The sequence below is a fragment of the Xyrauchen texanus genome, chromosome 43 (genome assembly GCF_025860055.1).
Source record: "Xyrauchen texanus isolate HMW12.3.18 chromosome 43, RBS_HiC_50CHRs, whole genome shotgun sequence".
In the NCBI taxonomy this organism is placed as follows: domain Eukaryota; kingdom Metazoa; phylum Chordata; class Actinopteri; order Cypriniformes; family Catostomidae; genus Xyrauchen; species Xyrauchen texanus.
Window position 1 is genome coordinate 9,101,599 of NC_068318.1, and position 16,210 is coordinate 9,117,808.

General features: G+C 38.7%; 1 protein-coding gene across 4 annotated transcripts in view; it reads left to right on the forward strand.

Moving 5' to 3' along the window:
• LOC127635426 (exonuclease mut-7 homolog) overlaps positions 1-16,210 on the forward strand; it is a 77,795-nt gene that overhangs the window by 51,859 nt on the left and 9,726 nt on the right. The gene's annotated exons all lie outside the window — the stretch shown is intronic.

Below are 16,210 nucleotides of genomic sequence, written 5' to 3' on the forward strand. Positions count from 1 at the left end.
CGCTACTGGACCGTACGCTGTCAGAGACATAACTTTGGATTTAGCCCAATTGACTTTGTATCCTGAGAACTTGGAAAAGGAATTAATAATTCTGTGGAGGCAAGGCATAGACCTAGTAGGGTCAGAGACAAATAATAAAATATCATTCAGCAAAACAGAACAATAATGGGGAAAGTGGTTAACCCTGCCGAGTGCCCCTATTCATGCTACAGGGTTTCTAATAAACTTAATCCAACCAATAAATGTACTCCCGAACCCATTTCCAAAATCTTAAAAAGATAATCCCATTCTACCATATAAAATGGCTTTTCGGCATCAAGTGAGATGGCAGCGACCGGAGATTGATCATTCACTACTGACCACATGATATTGATGAAACGCCTAATGTTATCAGAAGAGTGACGGCCTCAAATAAACCCCACCTACTCTATATGTATAAGAGATGTCATAACTTAATTCTTTAAAAGCATTATTAATATCTGTGGCTGAGGGAAATTTTTCACCACCAGCATATTTCACTGAAGGAATGGGGGTGCTTCGCCTTTTCTGTTCGCTGTCCTTTTCTGGATATCGCAGCACCGCTTTGTAGTCCATTCTGCATAACGCGGTGGCACATTTTAGCTTATCGCGGACCATTCAGGCCGACCTACTGGCCCTCTCGGTTCTTACGATGGCCAGTCCACCCCTGATTGGCCCCAAAGTGCGTCAGCCCACCGGGAAAATGCCCGGTATGCCAGATTACCAGTCCTGCCCTGACTGAGTCCATTAAAAGATTGAAGTCTCCTCTCAATATTATATCATGATGGGTGCCAGCGGCTTGCAACATCCTTTCAAGATCTATAAAAAAGCCCTGGTCAGCAGCATTAGGTGTGTAAATATTAGCCAAACCAACCTAAAACAATAGGGCTACTGCTAAAACAATAATGACACTTCCTAATTTATCTTTAATCTGAGAGATGAATTGTAGATGTTTATTTATCAATATAATGACTCCCCTGCACTTACTTGAGCCAGCACTAAAGAAAACATGTCCACCCAATTCCAAATCTTTCAACTTCAGATTTTTATTTTACAAGTATTCAGATCGTTGCTGTGAGTGTACTTTTCAACTTACAAATACAAATATTTATTGTACAAGTTCTCAAATTCAAATCTACAAGCTCTCGAGTTTTGCAACCATTTACCTTCATATTGTATCACCTTTCACTTGCATTGTATGGACCCATAGAGCTGAAATATTCTTCCACAAATCTTAATTTGTGTTCTGCAGAAGAAAGTAAGTCATACACATCTGGGATGGCATGAAGTTGAGTAAAGAAGGTTCAATTTGGCAAACTCTGACCTGCGAATTTGTAGGACGATAAGACTTGTGACCAACAGAGTATTTAAACTTCACGCGACTTCTTGGCTTATAAAAATAATACATATTTCAAGGCTGTTTATTTTTGAGTATGTGGTATATTTTGAATAAAATATATTATTTGCTATTTGTGATATATTTTTTATTAAATCTAGAAGCCCTTGAAGGTGACATCACATCATGTGTATTGTGTTGTCTGAAATAATTGCACATGCTCAAAGAAAGCCTAGTGTGACTACGGCTTAACTCCACCTAGAAAATTAAACTTCAAAAGGACAATTTAGACAACAATTTACTTCATTACTACAGTTTACTTAAGAATTCATGGGAGCTTTCAAACCCTCAGGTCCATTTGCCCCATAGACTACAATTGTGATTTGTAAATGGATTACTGTACTGCTTCAATTCATATTTTTTTTTTAAATGAGGGACAAATCAAAAGTCTGTCATAATTGACAGCATCCCACAGATGCTGTCCAAAGACAAAACGTTGTAAATAACCTGCAATAAACCTTCAACACACAAGAGTAAGTCTTACTTTTAATAATTTTAACTCTTAATTTGCTAATAATTATAGGCCTGTGGGCCATCATAGGCATGTTCGTCCACACCGGAGAACTCGGTTTCTTCATTCGCATCCATTGTAACCTGAGCTTGAACTTGACCAGACTCCCTCGCCCATCGTCACTTCCGGTTAGTGCTTTATAGACGCGGAAGTTATTTTATCACAATTTATCTCAAAATATCGTTAATGGCTAAATATATATTACTCCAGTTCAGAAAATCTAGTTGTTTTATCATCAACATACACTATGCTATATAGGGGTGTCCAACCTGCATGTTGCTCTTTAAAGTGTTCTGAATGGTTTTTATTTTGTTACTGGGTGGTTGTTTGGGTGTTCTGGTTAGTGTCAAGTCATCAGAGCTCACAACCAACTCTCTATGATATTCTGGTCCCTAGATATGGGTCCACGTAGTCTCAAAAGATGTGGGTATGTCAATATACATTTTTCACCCCATTTGATCACCTGCCAGGTGAAAATCACAAGTCTGATCGCTTATAAAAGTAATAGCACACCTATTCTCAACAAGCAGCATGGTTGGGGGGGCCTGGGTTGCTCAGTGAGTAAAGACATACTGACTACCACCTCTGGAGTCACGAGTTCGAATCCAGGGTGTGCTGAGTGACTCCAGCCAGGTCTCCTAGGCAACCAAATTGGCCCAGTGCTAGGGAGGGTAGAGTCACACGGGGTAACCTCATCGTGGTTGCTATAATTTGCTTCTTACTCTCGGTGGGCCGCTTGGTGAGTTGTGCGTGGATGCCTCGGAGAATAGATTGAAGCCTCCAAACGTGCTATGTCTCCATGGTGATGCGCTCAATAAGCTATGTGATAAGATGCGCGGATTGACGGTCTCAGACGCGGAGGCAACTGAGATTCATCCTCTGCCACCTGGATTGAGGCAAGTCACTACACCACCATGATGACATAGAACGCATTGGAAATTGGGCATTCCAAATTGGGGAGAAAAAACAAAACAAGCAGCACGGTTTGAGGTATCATTCATGTCCATAGTACTGTACAAACCCGCACTGAAGTTTCATTCTTTGGATTAGGGGTTTGTTCAGAAACCCGGAGTATGAGCAATAATAATAGTGATGCTTGTCTTAGAAAGTGCCACTAATAACAAGTGAAACCTGGTGAAAATCTGTGAGAAAATAACACAAAAGATAATGATACACTGAACATAAGAGACACTCAAAGGAAGAAGAGAGTGAATTCTTCCCAAGTAAGGCAAAGGGAGGGTAAATGATTGACGGATCTTTTCAGAAAGAGATAGGAATGGAATGGGAGAGCGAGGGAGATGAAATGAGCTCTTCCTCGCACTGCTTTCTGGTTGAGAGCATTCCTGTGCTGCGATGATGTCATGAGAACTGGCTCCGGGCAGACAGGGCTGCTTATGTTCTTCAGAGGGGAGGGGCTGCACTCTTTCACCTCACGGAAAGACAGAACTATATATCACTTCCATACAGCGCACAAAAATGTGTTTTTTTTTAAAGAAGCTCAGACACAAACACAAGCTCTTGTGTATGTGCCCTCTAGGAATTCTCCAAATTGTCTTAAATTTCTGGTGCCACCTTGTAATGTTTTTCTATTAACCTCATTTCATGTTGATTTGGGGATCTAAACATTTGATCCTGACAGCTTCGTTTGACCGTATAGGGTAGCTCAACATTTTTTATGGGTTAGAATTGACATGGCATGTTAAAAATATTGGTCACAAACATTGACAGGGTCACCAGCTGTAAATTAGTGCAGGGTATCATAGAGTTAAAGTGGGGGTATAGAAAACGAGGTCAAGGTGAAATTTCGCCCTACACTTTTTTCTGGTTTTGGCACAAAGAGAGTTTTATTCATATTGTTTTATAGAAGCTTAATTGCCTCTGTAAAGTTTGCTGTCTTTTATTATTTGTCTGTTTACATTTTTAAATATATGCTGCCCCATACGTAGGCAGATGCCATCAAAAGCTGCACGCTATTTGAAATTGAATATAAGGATAAGTTAATGATTTGGAATGCTCTTCTTAGGCAGCTAAACTAGTTCAATTCAATAAAAAACTTGCCTTGGAATTTGACTAGAAGAATATATCTCACAAGGCAGCGTAATTATGCAACCTACCTTTTGGTATAACCTTTTTTTAGGGAGCGTGCCTATAGCTGTATTTCCATCCACATATTTTTATGCAAATTTGGGGATATTACATGGATAGGATGGAAACATCAAGCACACAAAAAACGTATATGCTCTCTTTGAGTTGGATGAACTCTATTCAGTCAGAAGAAACAAACATAAACTATGCTTGAAATGCTAACATACATTTACAGAAAGAATATATTGATGCACACCAAGCCCCCCCCACCACCACCTCTAAAGGACGTTTACAAAACAGGCACTGTTTTCAGACATCGCTCGACACAAATTCTGTATACTGGTAACACATGTCCATAATTTAAAACGTGCAGGCAAGTTCTTCCTGTTTCCTTGCGTGGCTGTAATCTATCATGAGCGTCAATAATGCACTATGATCAATGGCATTAAGATGCTGTTATAGTAATACATTGATACACTATTAATGATTTATGCCAACATCACCCAGGGCAAGAGCCGCATGTGAGCCGAAACTGCACACACTCCCTTCCATTTGTAATCAGGCTCTCAGTGCTAATTCAGACAGACATGAAACAATAACTAAAGCACTTGGGGTGTTCATGTGGGATTTCACGTATTATTAAAATACTTGAGCAGCACTATCACAACATCCCTTCTCTAATAGCAAGGTTATTCTTCTATAGTGACGTACAGCTTCCGAATATTGAATATATGTTGAGATGAGTTTGAAGTGCAATTTATGTTGATGCATGTAGCGTATTACTGCAGGTATTAAAGGTGCTATGTAAGATAGACAACAAGTGTTTGAAATGGGTACTGCAGTCCAAATTCAAAATATTGGAGAGTTGTCTGCCTCCCAGACTCAAAGCTCATGCGGGTTGCCAGAATTAGCCAACTCGGCATCCGTTTTAAAGGATTTCTGGACTTTAAGCTGTCTCCATCTTCCAAAGGCATCTCCAATATTTATCCATATTTTACTATGCCTCTGGTTATGGTGGTTATTAGATGGATTGTGAGGCTTTTTAGGTCATGTGGAATCTCTTATCTCTGATCTAGTTTGTTGACTGGCTTCCATGGCTGCAAACATGTTCAAATCTGGCTACCCGGCGGTGTCGAAATACTATTGGGCAGTGGGCGGGATCACACAGGCCAAAACATAAACAAAAATTCCGGCCCGGACTGGAAACTTCTAAGTAGAATATACTGACTGTAGCATTGTTATCGGAGAAGCCAGAATTTCAACTTAGCATGTTTCCTCTAATTCTCTAATGACATATTATGGTCATTTTATGATTTAGTACAGTAAAAATATAATATATAGCACCTTTGAGTTAAAATGTTGATTTAGTCATTAGAGAATGTTTTTTATTTATTTGTTTAGTTAAGGACCCTGAAAAAAATAAACCATGGTTTTATTACAGTAAAATTGTAGTAACCATGACTGCTGTCACCATGGTTTTCTGAGCAGAAATTATGGTTTTGATACAATTAACCATGGTTTTATAACAGTAATACTGTAGTTTCTATATAGTAACTATGATTTTACAATATATTGTAACCATGACAGTAACCATGTTTATATTGTGGTTACTATGATTTTACTAGAAATGCCATTGTTAAACTATGGTTGCTGTTGTAAAACAATGATTGTTATATAAGGGTAAACCTGTTCAAGTGTTTACCAAATAGATTATTCTTTGGATTTGGCAGTATTTTTTTGTTTAAATTTTTTTAACAAAGCAAATACCGAACCGTACCAAAACCATGACCCTTAAACAGTGATACAAGCTGAAACGTGAGAAATTTGAACCATTACACCCCTAGTATATACAATGTTTACTATTTTTATTTACAATATTTCTCTTTTTTTCCTTCTATCTCTTGCTGTCTATCTCTCTTTCTCCCTCCCTTATAGACACGTGTGAAATTGTGTGTTGATGGGTGTTTTTATGAGCTGTGTGTGTGGAGGAAGACATCATGTGTGTCTATGATTTACCATGAAAGGGAGACAGACTGTCACCATGTGTGTATATCTGTCACCTTTTCCACCCCTGAATTTATCTGCAAGTTTCCATGTTGTTGCAGACTGCAGAGTTGTATTTTTCCAAAAGCTGCCATTCAAACCCATTTTTATTTCCAGTCATCTTTCATGAGCGTATATTCTGAAAATGACACAGCATGTCTCCAAAGTGCAGGCTATGTGCAGGGTTCACTGCAGCTCTGCAGACTCGCCTGCTGTTGCCAGTGTAAATGCTACACCACTTTACTTTAGTTGAGCAGCTAAATGGGGCTTAGTTTGTCATTTAGATTAAGCCATGTTTATCTCACTGGTTCTCTTACTTTAAACAAGTTGGCTTTTCTGAAATGTTACCTTTGCAACAAATGTATGGAATAATTGAGAGTTACAGGGGCCCCAAAAGTATTTGGACACCTTAAGCCACACCCACACAAAACAAAATTGTCTAAATGTCATTGCATTAGACAACAAAATATCAAACTGAGTGGCATTTATTTTAAAGAGAGTCTAGCACAAGTACACTTAAAGCAAAACATTTAACAAAAGAAGTTTGTTAGGTTTTAAAATTATAAAAATATAGAAAGGGCCACTGTTCAAAATGAAGACAACTTGACAAACAGACTAATTGTGTATTTATGTCAGCCCAAGCTGTACATTTCCAAACTTGTGTGTAAAATGGCAATGTAAAGAGAAGATGAAAATTTTTTTATGGATTTTCTTGTTTTATCTTTATTTCAATTTTTTACATCTTTCTTTTTGTAGCCTATATTGCTAAATTATTTCAAAACTATTAATATGAACATAAGATTCTTATTAAATGTATTCATAAATTTAGATTAACAAAAATCTTGTGACATTCACATCTATATAACAATCATATTCTATATAATTGTGTAAGGGGACTTGGGAAAATATCTAACATAACTTGATAAATTGTTTGTTTGCAGATATCATGTGGTTTGATATATTGTTAGATAATACAATTGATTTAATACATTTTGACTTAAAATAATTCAATAGAAGTTTGAATTCAGTACAAGCAGTGTTTGGGAGTAGTTAACTACAAGTAGTGACACTACTAACTTAACTACATTATTCAGTAGCTTGACCATAGTTTAGCTGCTTTTACAACAGTGTAGCTTTTCCAGTAGCGAGCTACTTTTTCCAGCAAGTAGCGGTGTAGCGCAACCAAATGCAACATTATGTTGGTCAGATTACAACTAATAGCCATTGTTATTGCGTAAAGCCAAACTTTTAATTTTTTTTTTAAATTTACAGCATATTCCGGCTGCTGCTTAGAATGACGCTTAGTGATGGGTTGTTCATGAACGATTTGTTCATTTTGAACGAATCTTTTATGTGACTCAGAAGAACGAGTAGTCTCAGAGAGCGATTCATTCATTTTGTGTTGGCCGCTCATGTGCATTGCGCAACCTCTGTTCGTTTGTAACGTGAAACAGGAAACAGAAATGATTAGTTCACCTCGAGTCATCTGATCCGAGTCGTTTGTTCTTTTGTCACTTGACAGCCGTATATGCTATCGCGCGCGCACACACACACACACACACACACACACACACAGGAAACAGAAATTATTAGTTCAGCTCTCGAGTCTTCTGGTTCAAGTCGTTCGTTCTTTTGTCACGTGACAGCCGTATACGATATTCACATACGGCTGTCACGTGACAAAAGAACATACGACTCGGACAAGATTACAGAGGTGAACTAATCATTTCTGTTTCTCATAATTTGTCCTTAGCTGCAACTTTTCCTTATTGGGACTATAATCAAAGTTTGCAAAAGTAGATGTGTTGGGGGGATTTGGCTATTGAAAATGTAACATTTTAATTTAATTCTGCTCAAATGAACGAAATGACTTGAATAAAAATTTGTTCATTTTGCTGAACAAGACTCAAAAATTCAAGTCAGTAAAATGATCCGATCTTCCCATTACTAATCAGGAAGCATGTTAAGCTTCTTTTAACGAACCAAATAGATTTCAACTGTGTTTTATATAATGGCAATTCTATCAAATTATATGTGATTGTACCAAATGATCAGTTTAGCATGATTACTCAAGGATAAGGTGTTGGGGTGATGGCTGCTGTAAATGGGGCCTGTCTAGATTTGATCAAAAATGACATTTTTCAAATAGTGATGGTGCTGTTTTTTACATCAGTAATGTCCTGACTATAGAACTGACTATATTTGTGATCAGTTGAATGCCACTTTGGTGAATTAAAGTACCAATTTCCTTTCGAAACAGCAAAATCTGTCCATTATTCCAAACTTTTGTGTGTGTGTGTGTGTATTTATTTATTTATTAACTATACTTCACATTTTTCAGTCCTCCTGCTGTGCCCAGGTTTAGCCTTCTTCCCTAAAGATCAAATTTTTTTGACAAACTCTCCTTTGGCTGATGTTTTGTGCCCGTCAAATATTTAGTGTAAATTAAAATATAAAAATGTTAAATAATTCCTATCATGCATAAGTTTTTCTTAGCATTTAATTAACTATTATGTTTATGTTAAATACATAAAATGACTGGTAAAAGAAATATGGCATGGCAAATTATGGCATGAATTTTTTTATAGGATGTATTCTATTTCTATCTGTTATAGGGTGACTATATGTCCTTTTTTTCCTGGGCTGATCCTCTTTTTGTGGACCTGAAAAAAAAAACATCTGGCCAGGATTTCAACCTTTAAATGGATTAGCTTTTGTCTTCATATTGATGTGCTCTCTACAATTAGGACTATCATACATTCTGTGTTTTTTATATGCACATAAGTTTTCGCGCATATACATGCCCTTATGTGATTATTCTGGCATAGAGCAGCAGAATGCACACACTTTCAAAATCCTTTTTTAGACGTACTCTCTGTCCCACCCGCCTCACTCTTCGCGTGCTGTATGTGTGCCTGGGAAAAAGATCGCCAGACGTGTCCTGCCGCTTTCAGTAAGAAACATCAATAATGTAAATTCACTTTTAAAGTATGTTCCCCAGCTCTTCAAATTATTAAATGGAGCACCAGTCTCACACTTACTACACAAAGGCCTTTTTAACTGAAAATGTTGACTATATAGAGTCAACATCAAATATACTAAATATCAGGGATATTTATATTAGTATGACCGTGATGGATATTTTACAGCTCAGTCTGTCAGATATTTGTAGTGCAACCTCTGTATGTGACCTGTAAAGCTGGCACTTGCGTGTCAATGTCAAAAAGTCAGAAAATACAATGGAAAAAAAACACAGGTGAGGGAAGAAACAAGCCCTGTGTCTCTATTTACATATAATCCACACTAAATATTATGTGACAAGCACAAAACGTCAGCCAAAGGAGAGTTTGTCATTTTCAAAATTTGATCTTTAGGGAAGGCTAAACCTTAGAAGAATAGTAATGTATATACAAGTTGCTCCCAAAAGTAACAAGTTGCTCCAAATGGCAGGCTAGTGCCTTGCATGGCAGCTCTGCCGCTATTGGTGTGAGTGCGCGAATATATGTGTGTTTGTGTGTATGTGTGTTTGTGTGTATGTATGTGTATATATATATATATATATATATATATATATATATATATATATATATATCTCATACACACACACAGGCATCCAAAAGTTTGGAATAATGGATAGATTTTGCTGTTTTGGAAGGAATTTGGTACTTTAATTCACCAAAGTGGATCACAAAGTATAGTCGGGACATTATTGATGTAAGAAACAGCACCATCACTATTTGAAAAAAGTAATTTTTGATCAAATCTAGGCAGGCCCCATTTCCAGCAGCCATCACAGCCAGCAGAATATCATATGATATTCCTTAAAGGTTCCAACTGGTGGAAATGTACATATAATAATGCACTGTTTTCTCAACAGAAAACATTTGATAGTATACTTAAATTGGCTGCAGTCTTCCCCATTAAAAAGCCCATGCACTAGGGAAGGAATAGGTTTCAATGTAGAATTTGATGGATGCATTTCTAACTATTACTCATTGGCAAAGCACAGTTTCTTAGGTTAATGGGGTTGTTAGATCTGTTGTTGCTAATATTGCCTTGCAGACCATGGGAATTTTGTTGAACTTGTGATTGACTCTGTTTGTGGCTAGTCTTGCACAGTGTAGATGCCTATTGAGACACTAAAAATGGGACCCCCATTGAAGCCTGTCACTTCAGCGTGTGAACAGACCCAGAACCCACAGCCAGCTGTTTGTTTGTTTGTTAGTGAGGGAAAGAATTGTGACTCAGTGTGCTTGTGTGGTTGGTGAGCGAGATTACTGAACAGTAGCTTTGCTTTTGGGTGAATGAGAGATTTGCACTATTGCAAAAATGTTTTGATTTGCTTATATTTCATTCATAGTGCGCTTGTAACTTAGAAGCCCTCTCTGGGTCGGGCTTGGGAATAGGGGTCAACAGAGGCTGGCAGTGCTTCCTCTGTGCCTGATCCGGCTGATGTTATCAAGGGTTGGAAGTCTGTTTGCTTTTGGAGAACTGGGCAGTTTGGGGTGGGAAGAACCGAGGAGCAGCAACACCCCCATGGGACAGTCGAGGTATATGGACACTGGGGTCAGTCTATCTGGCTTGGGAAAGGCTTACGAGAGCCCAGACTACTGAATGACGTTAAATTAAATTGGAGTGGAAAAAAGGCCAAATTCAGACAAGAAAAGATGCACGCTCGCCCCTTTTCTCTTCCCTCCTTTACGTCCCTTATCTGAGGAAATTCTGTTTTCTCACAAGAACCATGCTACTGCGCCCATGGTGCTTGCGCATAAGGAAAAGGAGGTGGTGCGGAGGTTAACATCATCCGTTTCACCTTTTGATGAATAAAAGGGATTCCCCAGTGATATCATCTGAACTTGCAATATTAGCCTGTTCATTGGCAAACCAGAGCATGCTGGGATATTTTAATTACATGCCGGGACTCTTATCAGACTTTCTTCTCGATATCCTGCCACTTTTGATCTCTAGATTTCTGCCCTCTTTGAAGATCTACATTACAAAGAGAGGGGACACCGAAGGCCCCAAAGCCACAGTTTAAAAGCAGTAGGCTGAAGAGCCTGAAATCAATGCGACAAACTCCACCGCTGTGGGAGAACTTTACCGCTACCACCTCCCCACCCACACACACACACACACCCTCACCTTCCCCAGTGAGATCCTGATTGGTCCGATTGCATACCTGTCTCTATCTGTCTGTTTAAACCTTCCCTCTGGGAGGCATGTCTCTTGCTCTCTCTCACCATTTTTTTTTCTCAGTCTTTTCTTCATCTATTTTGGTGAGCCAGGCTGATCCAGCCGGTTCCCACAGAGTAGTTCCCATGGTTATCAGTGAGGAGATAGCGTCAGGGATGGAGGACGATTGGGATGGGGGGTTGGGGGGTTTGACAGAAACCGGGAAAGACAGCTCCGCTGAGGGAGATAGTGGCTCTGTAGCATGGGGGTAAAGGGGGGGGGGGGGGGTTACTGGGGTCCAGCTCTGAAAGATATCAGAGGAGAGCAGAGGGCAAAGAGAGCTGGAGTTGGTGGGGGTGATTGAGGGACTGTGGTGGGGCGGAGCAATGGAGTTGTGGGGGCACTTGGAGAGGGACAGATTCAGTTCCCACACTCATAATGATTGTGTCACTGAAGACCGAAAGGGGACAGCCTCTGGCCCTGGGGAATTTAGCAGGACCGACCAGGACACAGGAGAAGGAGGGGTGGTGAGAGCTTGGTGATGGGGTCTGTGACACAGGAACTCTCTCAGGCCTTTTTAGGCTTCACCTCTTAGCATTCACACCCAAGGTGAACCCTGAACCCAACCCCCAACACTCCTCAACCTCAGCGCTTCCACTTCATCTCCTCCTTCTAGTTACTTCCCCCCAGGCTTTTGTTCACCATCTTGTCCCATTTCCTTCCTACACCCTTGTTCTTGTTTCTCTCACACACATCTTTTTGTCCACCCCTGCTGCCATCTCTAAGCCCTCTGTTTTTGTCCTTTCCTTCTGGACACCAACACTCGGAAAACGGACACTTTGAAGTCGATTTTCTCCTCTCAGGCTCTCATGTCTTATCCAGCATCATTAGCACTTGACCTTACTCCCCTCACACCCTTTGATTTCACTTTATGTCCACTACGCTATGTGTTTGCGTGCGCAAGATTATCTTTGTGAGAAGATCAAGCTTATTGGTCCTCATTTGCACTCTTATGCCACAGCACAGTGAGCCTTCATGTTCGCAAAACTGTTTTCCTGATTTTTATACTCCTTTGTCTCACTTTGACATGGGGGTAATGGGAAAAATATATACTGGCAAAGACAGATTTCCGATGGGTTTTCAATAGGGATCGGTCATGATGGTCAACTGGTTGTCCAACAACTAATTGTCAAAGTTCAACTAAATTGAACCCCTCGTGAAATGTACATAGGGAAATTCTTTGCAACCGGAAGTCCATCCGGTGGAATTCCTGGTTGTGCAGTTTCCCATTGACATGCGTGTATTTCACCCACAGAATTTCGGCATGCAAAGGTAAATGTGACTGAGCCTTAAGAAATGAGTCAGATTAGGGTCAGGTGAACCCTAAACCAGCTTATTTATACAAAACTTTTTTAACTGCTGACTAATCATTTAGGCAACCTACCATAGTAGAATAAAAATATTGTTTTGCACATCTGTAGTTTTTGAACAGTTTAGACCTTTCGTGCACACGGTAGACTGGTAGATAAATCCATGCTAGGTTAACAAAGGTAAGAGGGTTTTTTTGTAGAGCGTAGGGGGTAATTGGAAAAACAAACCGGCACTGCCGGATTTTCCAAACTTTGAATTTTCAAACCGTTGACCCACCCTGTGTTCTGAACTCTTTTTGTCAGCCTGCGGGGTCTGAAATCTGTGGTGCCCAGTGGAGTGGGATAGGCACCAGTCATCCCACGTCTTTCTCAGGCTCATCCTCCCCTTCAGGGCTGCCATTGCCAATATTTACAGTTGAGTATGAATCATGGAGACTTCACAATGGCATACCAAACATGCTTAAGTGTGTTGGTTACAGAGAGCGAATGAGGGAAGAAACAGAGGTGTGAAATGTAGCACGAGGCTTGCGCAACAGAATCTGGAGGCGCTCCCATAACAAGACCCCGGGAGACAGGATGGGACAAATACCACAGTGAGTTACTGTGGGTGTGGTGGGAAGACTGCGTGACACCACAAACCTTGACCACAGTTTCTCTCTTTCTTTCAATCTCACTATGAGTTTATCTGTGCTGTGAAGCCACACTATATTCTCCAGATTCAACATAATCTTCAATTTGTGGGAGAATATTTAATCTCAACCAGGCAGCTCTCAATAACAGGCAAACAGTATGTCAAACTTTACTTTTGAATCCCAAATGAGGCTTTGCAATATTCGCTCTGTGCACAGGGTGACGCGACGAACGTTCGAAATCTGTGTGGTGGGCGGGGTGACTTCCGGTTTAGGTTACTACCGGTATTTCCGATGTAGATGTTGTTGAAGAGTGAGTGGCAAGCTATCAGTGAGTACTCTATGTAAAATGTTAACAGTAAATAAGAAACGTCTTACATATCAGTTTACCTTGTAGTGTTCCTCGATGTGCCGTTTCATCGAGGTATAATTCTGAAGTTTTCATCATTTTCCGCATCAGCCTGAGATACGAGCTCAGTGGCTAGTCAAGATAAGACGCGAGAACTTCACTCCTACCGATAACACCCGGGTCTGCAGTCGACATTTTAAGCTAGAAGATTTCATCATAACAACCACAGGACGCCGAAAACTTGTTCAAGGAGCTGTGGCATGTCTTTTTGAGTGGAACAATTTTTGTTTACCAGCGCCAAGGACTGTATTTTTCTCTACGAGCTTCCATATACTGCTTATATATTTTGTAATTTACTATGCTGTTTGTTTTTTTGTATCTTGTGATATACCTTTCAGAAAATTGTCTGAAATATTGACAATGTTTACATTTGTCATTTATTGTCTTTTACACTGCCAGGAGGAACACAAATACATGAGTTAATTCAGACATTTATTATACAAAGACACAAGCTGTCACACTACACTCAACAATAACATGGCTCCTATAATTGTAACATTACAAATCTATACAATGATGAACTATGTAAATAAACATTGTGGTGCAACGTTTGACATTTTGTATGAGTTAGTAGATAACTACTTTAATGCTTCTTTGCACTTCTGGTTGGATGTCAACTGCATTTCATTGGCTTTGTACCTGTACTCTGCTAAATGACAATACAATTTAATGTAATCTAATAACTACTAACACTGAATTCATAATAACAAAAGGTACCTTGTATGGGTTTGTTGTTTATGTACATGTGCATTTCTTAAAGAGAACTATTTACATTGATTTTCACACAAACACATGTTTTGTACAGTCTGATACAGTAATGCAACATTATGATTAAGGCTCTGCCAGCCACACAGGAGCACTCAACCTCATAGAGCTGAACAGGGGTGGAGTCTTCAAGGACAATCTTTTAAAAAACAAACAAGTGTGTTATAATCAGCAGAGATCACAAACTGATCAGATATCTCAAAGTCAAAGGTGCATTTTGCATTATTTTTCAAGTTAGCTACTATGAGTTAGAGAATGAGGTTACTTTAGGGTTAGTAAGTAAGTTAAACACAACACAATATAAACAGCAAAGCAACAACCAGCTTCTGGGGTTTCAAACAGGAATGGTAGGTCAACTAGAACACTAACACTAATAGGGCAGGCAAGTGTCATCATAGTGTTACCTACTTCAAACGTTTGGCTAGCTAGATAGTTGTCTAGGATGTTCAACTTGTTTAGGTAATTATACATTTGTTTGCCAGTTTAACCCATCATTGCCAAATTGAAGCCCCAGAACATAACTGGAACAGAACTGGTTAGATCAGACGAACAACTGAACTGTCTTTCATCCTACTCTGATAGTGTGAGGTTTCTCATGTTTCCTCAAAGATCTATGACAGGTAGCACGGATGCTGACTCTCCCTGTCTGTAGATCTTTACTTGATACTGGGGATAACCAAATCCTGTCAATACATGTAACTGAACAACACAAGTCATTAGTATATGGGTGATTCTTAGACTATGGGCACTTTTATGTACTTTGTAACCATAAATGTCATTTTTAAAAATATGACCAAAGTACAATTGATATGGATTGCAAGAGTAGATTTGTGTAATACTTTTTATATTATAATATTATAATAAATTACAATACTTTTTATATTTGGATTATAATATTATTTTTATTTCTAAATTATACTTTTATATTAATTGATTTCATTTAGATGAATGAAAATTCAATTTTGTTGCATCATTTATTGCTTATATTTTTGCCTTGCCATAAGTTGTGTCAGTTATTTACAGTATGCACTGTAACCGTTCATCTGTGAGACAAATCAGTTGTATACATCAAACTCAGCACTACACTAAAAACAGTTGTGGTTATGTTTAATGGCTTTGTGAATTGAGTTTACTGAGTGTGATGAGTTTAATTGTTTTTCTAATAAACATCTCCACTGTTTCTCTACATTCACGTTAATTCATTGTCATTTCCATCACCACACACATTTTTTAAAAATATTTAAAAAGTTCTCATCACACATTAAAAATGTATCCACAATTTACGAGATCATGCTCTACTTAATATAAAAATGCAAGTCATTTATTTTCTAATAAGCTCTTGCCTAAACCAATATTAAATTTCAGAGTGTGACAGGTGTACTGTTCACCGTTTGGTCCTTAGGGCAGTTAATTTATCTCATTGACAAATGTATAATTATTGTACATTGTGGAAAAACTGATAAAACTAGTTACAAAAATTATCTTAGACAATTCTTGACTGACATAAGTTATTCTGTTTTTAAATAACAGCATTGAGATGTGGTGGAAATGACATTTCACTGCTGTTATCTAAAAACAGAATAACTCATAACTTCTTAGTTATGAGACTAACACAGTCTCATAACTTCTCTTGAAATCTAAGTTTGTCCTCTTACAGACCTTAAAACTAGACAAATAATTTCAACTTATGAGACGGTGTTACGTGACTTTTGAACAAGTTTTTTTATTCAACTTCACAAGCCTAAAAGTGCCCCTTATTGAAGAAACGCCCATACATTTATTCAATGTAAGATAGTAAAATGAACATATAAT